Source organism: Salmo salar, chromosome 20 (genome assembly GCF_965601325.2).
Source record: "Salmo salar chromosome 20, fSalSal1, whole genome shotgun sequence".
Classification (NCBI taxonomy): Eukaryota; Metazoa; Chordata; class Actinopteri; order Salmoniformes; family Salmonidae; genus Salmo; species Salmo salar.
In genome coordinates this window covers 482,513-496,645 of record NC_138310.1, presented here as the reverse complement: position 1 = coordinate 496,645, position 14,133 = coordinate 482,513, and the positions used below count along the sequence as shown (strand labels likewise).

The 14,133-nt window shown below is 40.6% G+C and overlaps 1 long non-coding RNA gene across 1 annotated transcript; it reads right to left on the bottom strand.

Moving 5' to 3' along the window:
* Positions 1-6,200: 6,200 nt before the first annotated feature.
* On the bottom strand, positions 6,201-9,950 carry LOC106579781 (uncharacterized). Its single transcript, XR_001322736.2, has 6 exons — positions 9,669-9,950; positions 9,082-9,172; positions 7,589-7,709; positions 7,401-7,490; positions 6,684-6,815; positions 6,201-6,578 (listed from the first exon to the last, which is right to left on the bottom strand). It is a non-coding gene; the product is annotated as an uncharacterized LOC106579781 (long non-coding RNA).
* Positions 9,951-14,133: the final 4,183 nt, after the last annotated feature.

The window sequence follows — 14,133 nt, the reverse complement described above, 5'->3', positions numbered from 1 at the left end:
TTCCAGTGAATATACACCCCTTATCTGTGTGAAAGTTCAGTCACATTACCATATCGCACCACAACAGCAGCATCTGACAACATTGTATCAGCTCGCCACATACGCACTCACTTTTTTCCATCTCTGTGTTTCACTTCCCTGTCAAAATAAAAGGTTAAATAATAATAATAATACACTTTAGAAAATGTCTAAAAAATATATTAGTAAGTTGTGTTTGCATTGCTTTTTGTATCATCTTATGTGTTCGTTGTTCAAAGTATTCAGACCCCTTGACTTTTTCCACATTTTGATACGTTATAGTCTTATTCTAAAATTGATTAAATATATTTTAGACATCCATGTGAACTGCCTGCTTAGAATTCAAATTAAGAGGACATTTGTTTACTTGCTACCAACATAAAGCCTCCTCCTCCCCTCATGGTGTAGGTACATTTACATTTTAGTCATTTAGCAGACGCTCTTATCCAGCACGACTTACAGTAGTGAATGCATACATTTCATACATATCATACATTTTTTTCTCTGTACTGGTTCCCTGTAGGAATCAAACCCACAACCCTGGCATTGCAAACACCATGCTTTACCAACTGAGCCACACGGGACCAGGTAGATGGCTATAGTCGCTGTTATCCACTCTTCTGTAGATGTTGTTGGTCAATTTTGTTAATTTATAAAAATAAAAAAAAAACAGAAATACCTTATTCACATAAGTATTCAGACCCTTTGCTATGAGACTCAAAATTGAGCTCAGGTATATCCTGTTTCCATTGATCATCCTTGAGATGTGTCTACAACTTGATTGGAGTCCACCTGTGGTAAATTCAATTGATTGAACATGACACACCTGCCTATATAAGGTCCCACAGTTGACAGTGCATGTAAGAGCAAAAAAACAGGCCATGAGGTCAAAGGAATTGTCCGTAGAGGGCCGAGACAGAATTGTGTCGAGGCACAGATCTGGGGAAGGGTACCAAAACATTTTTGCAGCATTGATGGTCCCCAAGAACACAGTGCCCTCCATCATTCTTAAATGGAAGAAGTTTGGAACCACCAAGACTCTTCCTAGAACTGGCCACCCGGCCAAACAGGGGAGAAGGGCCTTGGTCAGGGAGGTGAACAAGAACCCGATGGTCACTCTGACAGAGCTCCAGAGTTCCACTGGAGATGGAAGAACCTTCCAGAAGGACAACCAACTCTGCAGCACTCCACCAATCAGGCCTTTATGGTAGAGTGGCCAGACGGAAGCCACTCCTCAGTAAAAGGCACCTGACAGCCTGATTGGAGTTTGCCAAAAGGCACCTAAAAGACTCTCAGACCATGAGAAACAAGATTCTCTGGTCTGATGAAACCAAGATTGAACTGTTTGGCCTGAATGCCAAGCGTAACGTCTGGAGGAAACCTGGCACCATCCCTACGGTGAAGCATGGGGGTGGCAGCACCATGCTGTGGGAATATTTTTCAGCGGCAGGGACAGGGAGACTAGTCAGGATCGAGGGAAAGATGAACGAAGCAAAGTGCAGAAAGAGATCCTTGATGAAATCCTGCTCCAGAGAGCTCAGGACCTCAGACTGGGGCAAGGTTCACCTTCCAACAGGACAATGACCCTAAGCACACACTCAAGACTACGCAGGAGTGGCTTCGGGACAAGTCTCTGAATGTCCTTGAGTGGCCCAGCCAGAGCCCGGACTTGAACCTGATCGAACATCTCTGGAGAGATCTGAAAATAGCAGTGCAGCGACACTTCCCATCTAATCTGACAGAGCTTGAGAGGATCTGCAGAGAATAATGGGAGAAACTCCCCAAATACAAGTGTGCCAAGCTTGTAGCGTCATACCCAAGAAGACTTGAGGATGTAATCGCTGCCAAAGGTGCATCAACAAAGTACTGAGTAAAGGGTCTGAATACTTTTTATTTTTTCATTTTATAAATTTGCTAAAATTTCTAAACCTGATTTTGCTTTGTCATGAGGTAGTGTGTAGATTGATGACAGAAAAACAATTTAATATATTTTAAAATAAGGCTATAACAAAATATGGAAAAAGTAAAGGGGTCTGAATACTTTCTGAATGCACCGTAGCTATTGTGTACACAAACATCACCATAACCCCTCCTACCTACATGTTCTTTATTGACTCTCATGGTGTGTGTGTGTGTATGCCTGCATGCATTTGAAAGAAAGAGCATGAGCGTGGATGTACAAGAGAGTGCATGTGTTTGTGTGTGTGTGAGTACGGCCATTGGGCACAGCAGGCAGTAGGCCTCGCTCCAACAGTGTCTGTCTGTCTGTCCGTCTTGCTGTCTGTCTGACTGTTTTCAAAGCAGAGAGGGCAGCGATGGACTAGGACACATGAAAATATTCATTCAGAACCCGTCCTGTCAAGGCCCCTTAATCCTTCCATTTTGCAAGCTAAATAGGCCCAGGGATAATCATTCCGGACCAATGAGATCACCGCTCAATGGCCAATGCGTGAGCACTTCCCCTGTCCCCAACACCAGTCCCAACCACATACACTCATGTGCACTTACAAACACACTGGCACACACATGCATGCAAGGGAATGAATAACATCTGCTAAATATGTGTATGCAACCAATAACTTTTCATGTACACACACACCAGCACACTCATGTGAATGCACACACATACACACATGCGTGAGCGCTCACACACACACACACACACACACACACACACACACACACACACACACACACACACACACACACACACACACACACACACACACACACACACACACACACACACACACACACACCACTGACCCAGACAACTGACACAATGTAATGACACTGACTCTCACAACTTTACAGTACACACCATTGACTTATACAAATATACAAAACACGGACAGTAAAATCTCAACCACATCCCTACTGTGCTAGGATAGGATGCACACACAACTCAGCACATTGGCCATCTTCAAAGTACATAGAAACTCTTAAATAAAATCAAAGTGTATTAGTTACGTACACAGATATCGGAGTTTCAGCTAAATGCTTGTGTGTTGTAGGTCCAACAGTGCAGTAATATCTAGCAAAACACACAATATATTTATATTCCAGACTCTGACATTGCTTGTTCTGATATTTCTTTTTTTCAATTTTTTGGGATTGTGTGTATTGTTTTGTATTGCTAGATATTACTGCACTGCACTATATGATGTATAAACACTGAACAAAAATATAAATGCAACAGTAAAGTAAAACAGTAGAGCTGAAATAAAAAATCTCAGAAATGTTCCATATGCACAAAACGTTTCTCTCTCTCAAAGTTGGTGCACAAATTTGTTTACATCCCTGTTATTGAGCATTTCTCCTTTGCCAAGATAATCCACCCACCTGACAGGTGTGGCATATCAAGAAGCTGATTAAACAGCTTGATCATTATACAGGTTCACCTTGTGCTGGGGACAATAAGATTTGTCACACAAAGCAATGCCACACATTTCTCAAGTTTTGAGGGAGCTTGACTGCAGGAATGACACCAGAGATGTTGCCAGATAATTGAATGTTAATTTCCCTACCATATGCTGCCTCCAATGTCGTTTTAGAGAATTTGGCAGTACGTCCAACCGGCCTCACAACCGCAGACCATGTGTAACCACACTAGCCCATGACCAGGTTGCTGAGGAGCATTTGTGTGTAGAAAAAATAATTCTGATTGGCTGAGCCTTGTTCCCCAGTGGGTGAGTCTGGCTGCCAATTGGGTTGGCCTATGCCCGCCAAGGTCCATCCATAGCTGCACCTCAGCCCAGTCATGTGAAATCCATTGGTTAAGGCCTAATTTATTTAAATTGACTGATTTCCTTACATGAACTGTAACTCAGTAGTCTTTCAAATAGTTGCATGTTGCGTTTACATTTTTGTTCAGTATATATATATATATATATATATATATATATATATATATATATATATATATATATATATATCACAGGAGGTTGGAGGCGCCTTAATTGGGGAGAATGGGCTCGTGGTAAACTCTGGAGTGGAATTAGTGGAATGGTAAAAAATACAGTTGCGTCATACTGCAGCACACCTTGCGGGCTGCTGCAGCATTCTAAGGCACGTTATTTAATTGTCAGCCATTTTTTACGTTCAGTGCTAGTTTGACCACCAGAGGGCATCTTTGAGAAGCATTTGATAGCCTCCCATATTGGCATTACTGGAGAATTGAAAACCTTTTTTGTAATAACATAATACATGGGATTGATTTGAAGAAATTTGGCTCAATTAATTTGATTAATATTATGGTGTTTCTATTCTGAGAAAAACAAAACCCTTGCACTGTACAACATGACGGTCGGGAGTAGGCTACAGCATAAGAGGATTGGAGGATTCTAAATTAATATCTACGGGGCATAACATTTCCACACCCTAATTGTAGAGTAACTAATACTCGTTTTGCCTATTGTAGGCCTACAGTATATCTAAAAAACATTTTTTTCAATGACATGACTCTCTGCATATAATTACATTTAGAGGATTGGAGGATTCTAAATTAATATCTAAGGGCCATTTTCCATTAGGATCTGTGTGAATATCTGAGAATATCTAAGGGGCTTTTATATAATTGTAAATTATTGAATAATAATAATCACTTTGTTTAAAAAGTAACGATATTTTGGAGATTTCATTTTCATTTAACCTAGAGTGAGCGAGAAAAAGGCCATTCTTGAACATGGGGTGAGACATTCTCACTACTTTGTAAATAAAGCCAGTTTGTTATTTTGAATGATTTATTTCTGGAGAAACCTAACTTGATTATTTAGCAGACATCACTTGCTTATATTCAGTCAACACATATAACTTAAGAATTTCATGGAATATAATTGAACATTTTCGTTTCTCCATGCTTGTCTCAGAGCAACGCAAAACTGTGCTGAAATAGACATCCACAGAAGGCTATATACAGAAGGCTATATATAACGATATTCTTGAGATTATTTTGTTTAAAAAAAAACAACAGTGAGTGATTGTAATCTGAATAAAGGCCAAAATAATATTTATTAAGGCCAAAATATAGCCCTGCTAATAGCCATAATGACGCTGTACAACGTGACCATATGTGTTTGAAAGAGTATTTTCCAGTAAGCAACAATTTCTTTGCATTCACTAGACAACTTTGTTCCAATATTTCTGTAATTCAGTGATATTTATTCCCATAGTAATTCGTTATGGATCCATAACTAAATCAACACCTGCATTTTGAAAGAGTATTTGTATCATTATTTTATTAATGAAAACAAAGATGCTGATGAAGAAATACAGTACTGTACAGTATATGCCTTTACATTTTAATAAAGCATTTTTAATAAGCCACCTGCATGTTTATTAGGCTACTGTGCAGTCTAACAAGTAAACATAGCCAACAATACATACTGTAGTAAACATGGGAAAGTGCCTAATTCATTGCATAAGGGAGAGCAGGCCATGTCCAGACTTCCTCGGTGACCTCAAGTACCTTCAATAATGGCTGTACTAGAGAATGCAGGCACGCGGGAGACCGAGGTTCAATTCCCCGACGGGGAGGAAGGAGTAGGCTGTCCTTGTAAATAAGAATTTGTACTCAACTGATTCCATATGTTATTTCATAGTTGTGATGTCTTCACTATTATTCTACAATGTAGAAAATAGTCAAAATAAAGAAAAATCCTGGAATGAGTAGGTGTGTCCAAACCTTTGACTGGTACTTGCTTAATTAATATTATGGTGTTTCTATTCCAAGAAAAACTAAAAACCCATGGAACGGAAAATATGACGCTGTACAACGTGATGGTCGGCAGTACAGTACTAGGCTATTTAGCTAAAGAATCCCTGTGTTGTGCCCCGCGGCCAGTCGTGTATAGCTGCAAAGAAAACTTTGGTGCCCTTATTTGACCTTTTCTGCTGCATTTGAGACACGGTTCAATCCCTCCTTGGGGCACTACTTGATTGAGTAAATAAAACACTAAACAATCACAATAGAGTAACTATTGGTCACTCTATTATGTATTATTCTAATAATGATAATCCTTTAAACTGCACTCTTCATCCCATCCCTCCCTATCTCTCCTCATCTCTCTATTTTTCAGCTCCAGATGACAAAACCTGCACAGTCCAAGGGTTGCAGGTCTGCCGACTTCCTTCTGTTCACACATTGTATTAGGAGAAATATCCAATAAACCAAAGACATTGCCTTCACTGTGAATGTACTTTATTGCATATATTTTCCTCAAATAAAATGGAGCATATGTAAAATAAACAAGTTATTACAATTTATTTACATTGGGTCTAATGTCTGTGTGTGTGAGAGGGAGGCATGTTTTTCAACTGTGAAAAAAGCACACAAAATGTCCTAAAACTGTACACATTAAGCAATAGTCTTTTACAATATTATCAATCACACTTTGATTTGATAGATATTTATAGTAATTATGCCGATATTGATCATGGATATATAGGCGTAGATATCTCCAATCCTAAAATAAAATGGAACAAACATTAAATAAACTAGTAATTACAACTTATTTACATTGTGGATAATGTGTGTGTGCATGTTTGAGTACATGGCAGATCTGAAAGAGAGTTGCACAAAGTGACAGTAAGTATACAGCTCAACAACATGTCTGTGTGTACATCTGTTGGTGAGGGTGAGCATATGCAATATAATTCTGAATTACCTGTATCCATCTGGAAATCCTCAAAAGTTTCTCCCTTCACGGTTAGTGTAGCAGAAACTGGTGCAGCCGGTAAATTAAATACCACAGCAGAGGACTGCTGTGACTACAGTTGAACTGCTGGGCATGGCAGATCTAAAAGAGGCACAATTTTCTTAACTGACAATAATCATACAACTAAATAGACTAAATGACTGTAAGGCAATCAGATCAAGCGTTAACCGGCGATAGCTGACACCCGCATAGCTGATGTTTTGGCGGTCTCTGAGGTATAACTGCGTTGGATCTGTCTAATCGGTAAACAGCAGCTCTTGATCATTGTCACAAAACTACACCCGTCCTACTCGCGTTACAAGTTCAGAACGAGAAAGTGTAGGTTATATAGAAATAATGACGCTCAAATTCAAAATCAATAAACTAAATAATGAGGATTTCTATCAGCCTAATCGAGGTGTAGATTACATCTCAAATTCCAGTATTCTAACTTGTAAACAGGGCTGCATGAGATTTCAATTAATGCGACTCTGTTTCTTCCAATGGCAATGTCCGCTTTAGGTATAATGCCAGGAGCCACTTGTGAATTTGACAGCTCTAACACAGCTCCACCTCAGACACCGCCAAAGCAACCGTTATGTGGATGTTGGCTAAAGCAGATGTGATTGAATAGAGCCCCAAGTGAGGGAGAGTGTGCATGTGTGTATGCATGCATGTGATAATTACCTGTATCACCTGTCATGGCCGGTGTAGCAGATGCAGGGGCAGATGACTGCAGCTGTGAAGACTGTGGTTGAGCTAATAGGGGTGTCAGATCTAAAAGAGAGAGGAACAATTTTCTTAAGTTAAAATAATTATACAAAACAGAGTGAGTGATCGAGTGAGTGTGTGTGTTACGCGTGTTTGATAAATACCTGGACCACATCACAATGCTTCCGGTCTAAAAGCGTCTGGAAGTTCCAGCGTGCCACTCCAGGCCTGGAACAGCTTGGTGGAAAGACGGTTACCAGTCACCCACCGAGCAGGTTGGCAGATCTGAAAAATAGGCACAATATAATTTTAATGACAAAGCCTTGACTATACACTAACCTAAGCAGAACAAACTATGGGAGGCGCACAGTAGTACATAGAGCCATGACTACATGGAACTCTATTCCACATCAAGTAACTCATGCAAGCAGTAAAATTAGATTTAAAAAAACGATAAAAATACACCTTATGGAACAGCAGGGACTGTGAAGAGACATGCATACACACGATAACATACGTACACATGGATTTTGTCTTGTAGATATGTGGTATTAGAGTTGTGGCCTCAGGGCACACATTTAATGTGTTGTGAATGTATTGTAATGTTTTTCAAATTGTATAACTGCCGTAATTTTGCTGGACCCGAAGAAGAGTAACTGCTGTCTTGGCAGCAGCTAATGGGGATCCATAATAAATACATCAAATTAATGAAGTTTGTCTGTGTATCTGGCAACCCACGTAGAAGACTTCATTTTCCCAACTGCTCATTGTACTTGCCCTTGCAATCTGATGTGTAGGTGTGTGTTGTGTTATCATGACTTAGAAGTGTCAACCTGACCACATCCTTGTAGTAGGACATTCAGTGATTAGCTAGGGAAAAATTACTATCAACAGTGTTCAGTAAAAAGGATATCAAATATTCTGATCTGGATTGACAACTAGGCTAAGTCATGTGAAGTTACAAACCTCTAGGGATTAGTCTACACTCAAGTTAAATAAAGGATGCAGGACATGAGCTCTAGGACCATGCCTCAGGACTACATGGCCTGATGACTCCTGGCTGTCCCTGTCTCCAGTCCACCTAGTCGTGCTGCTGATCCAGTCTCTGCTGTTTCTGTCTGCAGCTATGGAACCCTGACCTGCTCAAGGCTCACCGGAGGTACTAACTTGTCCCAGACCCGCTGTTTGATCCTGTCTCTCTCTACCGGACCTACTGTCTCAACCTCTATATGCTCAGCTATGAAGAGCCAACTAGCATTTACTCTTGAGGTGCTGAACTATTGCACCCTCTATAACCCTCTGTACTTGACACTGCTGGTCATCTATGAACGTTTAAATGTCTTGAAGAATAATCTGGCTAAATTGCTGTACTCTTTTATAATCTCCACCAGCACAGCCAGAAGAAGACTGGCCACCCCTCAGAGTCTGGTTCTTCTAGGTTTCTTCCTAGGTTCCTGCCTTTCTAGGGAGTTTTTCCTAGCCACTGTGCTTCTACTTCTGCATTGCTTGCTCTTTGGGGTTTTAGACTGGGTATCTGTATAAGCACTTTGTGACAACTGCTGATGTAAAAGGGGCTTTATAAAATACATTTGATAGATTGCTTGTATATGCTTCTATTCATGTCAGTAACTCTAAATATGACACTGAGTTGTCTTACATTTCCTCAATAGGAAGTTGTAGCTTAAGCCAACACTTTTTCCTGGTATTTCCTGCTGGGGACAGGGGCTTCAGGTTTGGGAATGGAGGGCCTAGAGAATTGGAATATTAACAATAATTAGTGTCCACATTTATGAATGAATGAAATTCAATATGGGTTAGCTGTGTATCTCATCTGATTGAGAATTGCTGATGGTATACTGTATGTCTATTTTCTTTTGAAAATCTGCCACCAAATCACACAATTCTATCTAGTGAGAGTGCACACAACCATCAGCTGATTTTAACAAGTCAAAAATAACATTTTGTCAAGGTACCCAACGAATAACAACGACGCTAGCCTACGCTAGCCCATGTCAACCAACCTGCCAAATAGTAGTGACAAGGCTGTATTGTTGTCATTCAGTAATACGTTAGTGTAGATCACATTATTATCCACCTAGCAAGCTAGTGATAGCTTAGCTAGCTCTAAATAAACATCCAATGAATGACAACAGGCTTTTTAACAAAATATCTATCTAGCTTGTATGATTGCATGTAAAACAACTTTACAGATGATTACAAAGTTTGAAAGGAAAGTTGACTTACCAGTATGCTGCTCTCTCGGGAACTAGAGTGAGGCATCCAGATATGAGTTTAGCTAGCGTCATTAGCTAGGGAGCAACGCTAGCATGCCAGATATGAAAGTATCTATCCAGCAACAATGTCGAGGTCAAAAACGAAAGAAACTATGTTAAGCCATGCTGACTTCGTAATATAAGTCAAATCGGACTGAAATAATTAAGAGGCTGAACGTACACTTCTGTGACTAACTAGCTAAGTGAACGGTGATCCACCTATTCCTGTTTACAAAGTGTACGTGCCTCCCCCATGGAGAAGCGCCACTGAGTCAACATGTGGCCAGAATTATATCCGGGTTGGTTAACAACCGAATTACCATTTTTTATTTATTTAACTAGGCAAGTCAGTTAAGAACAAATTCTTATTTTCAATGACGGCCTAGGAACAGTGGGTTAAACTGCTTTGTTCAGGGGAAGAATGGGGATTTGATCTTGCAACTTTTCGGTTACTCGTCCAACGCTCTAACCTCTAGACTTCCTGCCGCCGCAATGCATGGGAAGGAAGGAGGGAGTAGGCTGTCCTTGTAAATATGAATTTGTTCTTAAGGCTCCAGTCTCTTTGGGGGCGTGGGTTCAAATCCCACCATTTCCATGTTTGTTGAGGTTGTTGGTGCAAGCATTCATGTGTTCTGCTTTTTTGCAGGGTTTTTGCGTTCATGTAGATGCCATGCGAGGGGGAAAATAACAAATGCTGTGTGGCACGGATGGGGTTCCAACTCACGCATGCAGTCCATCGCCTTAAACAATCAACCACCAAGTCCTGTGCTCTCGCAGTGGCAGTCGCAACTCCTACCGGTGGTTGTTCAAGTCAAATCCTTGATTGGAAACAAGGAAAGTTGGGCTGGGCCGTATGCCGAACCCATCAGTAGGTTTTAACAATGGGTACTGTGGCCGAGCTGTCCAGATCACTGGATTTAAGGATCCAGTCTTCTCATAGGTGTGGGTTCAAAGTCCACCGCTACAACTTTTCCCAACAGAAAACTGTAAAGTTTTTCAAACAAGGTCACTAAGGATACCACACAAATAAAGGGATTCCAGCCTTTACCCTAATTCCCACGTCTGTTATTGAAAATATCTGCTGCGTTATTCAGATTCAATCTGCTTTAGACATAAAAGCAGAAACGAAATATAAGTGTACATGAAGGAAGAAAGAGCAACATGAGATAAATTAAGATTTTAAAAAAGAAAATCAAAAAATATGAATGATTTAAGAGCAACGTGAGATACATAAAGATTTTAAAGAAGAAAATGAAAAAGAAGACTAAAATACAAGGGAGTGCAGAGCCTCTAGGTAACTGAGGAGAAAGTGTGAATTTGTTGCTAGAGCTGAGTAGTGTGGCCGAGTGGTCTAAGGCGCTGGATTAAGGCTCCAGTCTCTTCGGGGACATGGGGTCAAATCCCACCACTGCTATGTTTATTGAGGTTGTTGGTGCAAGCATTCACATGTTCTGCTTTTTTGCAGGGTTTTTGCGTTCATGTAGGGCCATGCGAGGGGGAAAATAACAAATGCTGTGTGGCACGGATGGGGTTCCCACTCACGCATGCAGTCCATTGCCTTAAACAATCAGACACCAAGTCCTGTGCTCTCGCCGTGGCAGTCGCAACTCCTTCCGGTGGTTGTACACGTCAAAGCCTTGATTGGAAACAAGGAAAGTTGGGCTGGGCAGTATGCCGAACCCAGCAGTACATTTTCACAATGGGTACTGTGGCTGAGCTGTCCAGAGCACTGGATTTAAGGATCCAGTCTTTTAATAGGTGTGGGTTCAAAGTCCACTGCTGCAACTTTTCCCAACAGAAAAATGTTATGATTTTCAAACAAGGCCACCAAGGATACCGGACAAATAAAGGGATTCCAGCCTTTACCCTCATTCCCACGTCTGTTATTGAAAATATATGCTGGGTTATTCAGATTCAATCTGCTTTAGACATAAAACCAGAAACTAATTATAAGTGTTGTCATGTCTTTGGCTATGCAGGATTAAGTGATATGATATGCTATTCTATAAAATCCTTTCTCTGTAATTAATATTACCTGATTAAGCTAATCATGTAAATGTAATTAACTAGAAAGTCAGGGCATCACGGAAGAACGTTTATAGAGCTGTTATCTTCCGAATAAACTCTTAAAAGACTTAGTAATATTTTACATCGATAGCCGTCATCTCAATCCTCACCTTATTTCAGTCTCATAATGAAAGTTGTAAATTCTTGGTTATCTTCACAAACCCTGGCTAACAAGTTGAATCAGCAATACAAAATTGGGTTTAATTATTTATTTACTAAATACCTAACTAATCACACAGAATTAGATATACACAGAATACAAATGATGTCATACAGAAAACTGCCCTGGTGGACAGAGCCGACATGGCGGCTTGTTGGACAAAGAAAGGGGGTTGGGCTTGAATGAAAGTGCGGGAAGACTGAGGAACAAAGAATCAGCTGTGCTATCGTAAATACAGAATCTTATGCATTCTAAATTACCGCCCATTTGTAAAAGGAAAAAGCAAGAAATATTTACTCTGAGCTGCGCTTCGGTAGATTGGTCGTAGATGCTGGCCGGGTTGGCCAACAGATCTTCCTGTCCTCGGAAGAATGTCAATGGTGGTAAAGTGGATACGTTGTAGTATCTTCGTCTGTGGTAGACTGAATCCGTCGTCTGTCCTTTCCTAGCCCACGTCTACAGCGGCCGCTGCTAACTCAACGGCTAGGAAGTATCAATTCTGTAGTGAATAAGTTCAAAGTTCATACCATTCACAACCAAAGCTCACGCAGAGGTTGGCTTAGTTCTGTACTTGACATGTGTGTCCCTTTAACGCCGAGGCTGCAGACCTCACATAGTGGAACCCAAAGGCTACATTGTGTCATTGTCTTATATAGTGGCGAGGGGAGGAGGGTGTGTTTCATCGTTTATAACCCCTGTCTCTTCACAGGGGCAGGTCACTGATCAAGCAGGGCACTTTCCTTATGAAAACCCAATTCTCTCAATTGGAAGCTAAAATTACATTTAACCTCTATGGGCTAGGTGGGACGCTTGCGTCCCACCTACGTAACAGCCACTGGCAGCCTGTGGCGCGATTTTCAAAACCTTAAAAATCCTATTACTTCAATTTCTCAAACATATGACTATTTTACAGCTATTTAAAGACAAGACTCTCGTTAATCTAACCACACTGTCCGATTTCAAAAAGGCTTTACAACGAAAGCAAAACATTAGATTATGTCAGCAGAGTACCAAGCCAGAAATAATCAGACACCCATTTTTCAAGCCAGCATATAATGTCACCAAAACCCAGAAGACAGCTAAATGCAGCACTCACCTTTGATGATCTTCATCAGATGACAACCCTAGGACATTATGTTATACAATACATGCATGTTTTGTTCAATCAAGTTCATATTTATATCAAAAACCAGCTTTTTACATTAGCATGTGACGTTCAGAACTAGCATACCCCCCGCAAACTTCCGGGGAATTCGCTAACATTTTACTAAATTACTCACGATAAACGTTCACAAAAAGCATAACAATTATTTTAAGAATTATAGATACAGACCTCCTCTATGCACTCGATATGTCCGATTTTAAAATAGCTTTTTGGTGAAAGCACATTTTGCAATATTCTAAGTACATAGCCCAGGCATCACGGGCTCGCTATTTAGACACCCGGCAAGTTTAGCACTCACCAATATCAGATTTACTTTTATAAAAGTTTGATTACCTTTTGTTGTCTTCGTCAGAATGCACACCCAGGACTGCTACTTCAATAACAAATGTTGGTTTGGTCCAAAATAATCCATCGTTATATCCGAATAGCGGCGTTTTGTTCGTGCGTTCCAGACACTATCCGAAATAGTAAAGAAGTGTCGCGCGCATGGCGCAATTCGTGACAATAAAATTCTAAATATTCCATTACCGTACTTCGAAGCATGTCAACCGCTGTTTAAAATCAATTTTTACGACATTTTTCTCGTAGAAAAGCGATAATATTCCGACAGGGAATCTCCTTTTCGGCAAACAGAGGAAAAAATCCCAAAGGCGGGGGCGGTCGGGGTCACGCGCATAAGCCCAGTGTCCCTTGATCGGCCACTTGAGAAAGGCGATAATGTGTTTCAGCCTGGGGCTGGAATGACGACATTCTGTTTTTTCCCGGGCTCTGAGCGCCTATGGACGATGTGGGAAGTGTCACGTTAGAGCAGAGATCCTTAGTAAATGATAGAGATGGAAAAGAAGTTCAAGAAATGGTCAGACAGGCCACTTCCTGTAAAGGAATCTCTCAGGTTTTGACCTGCCATTTGAGTTCTGTTATACTCACAGACACCATTCAAACAGTTTTAGAAAATTTAGGGTGTTTTCTATCCATATGTAATAAGTATATGCATATTCTAGTTACTGGGTAGGAGTGGTAACCAGATTAAATCGGGTATGTTTT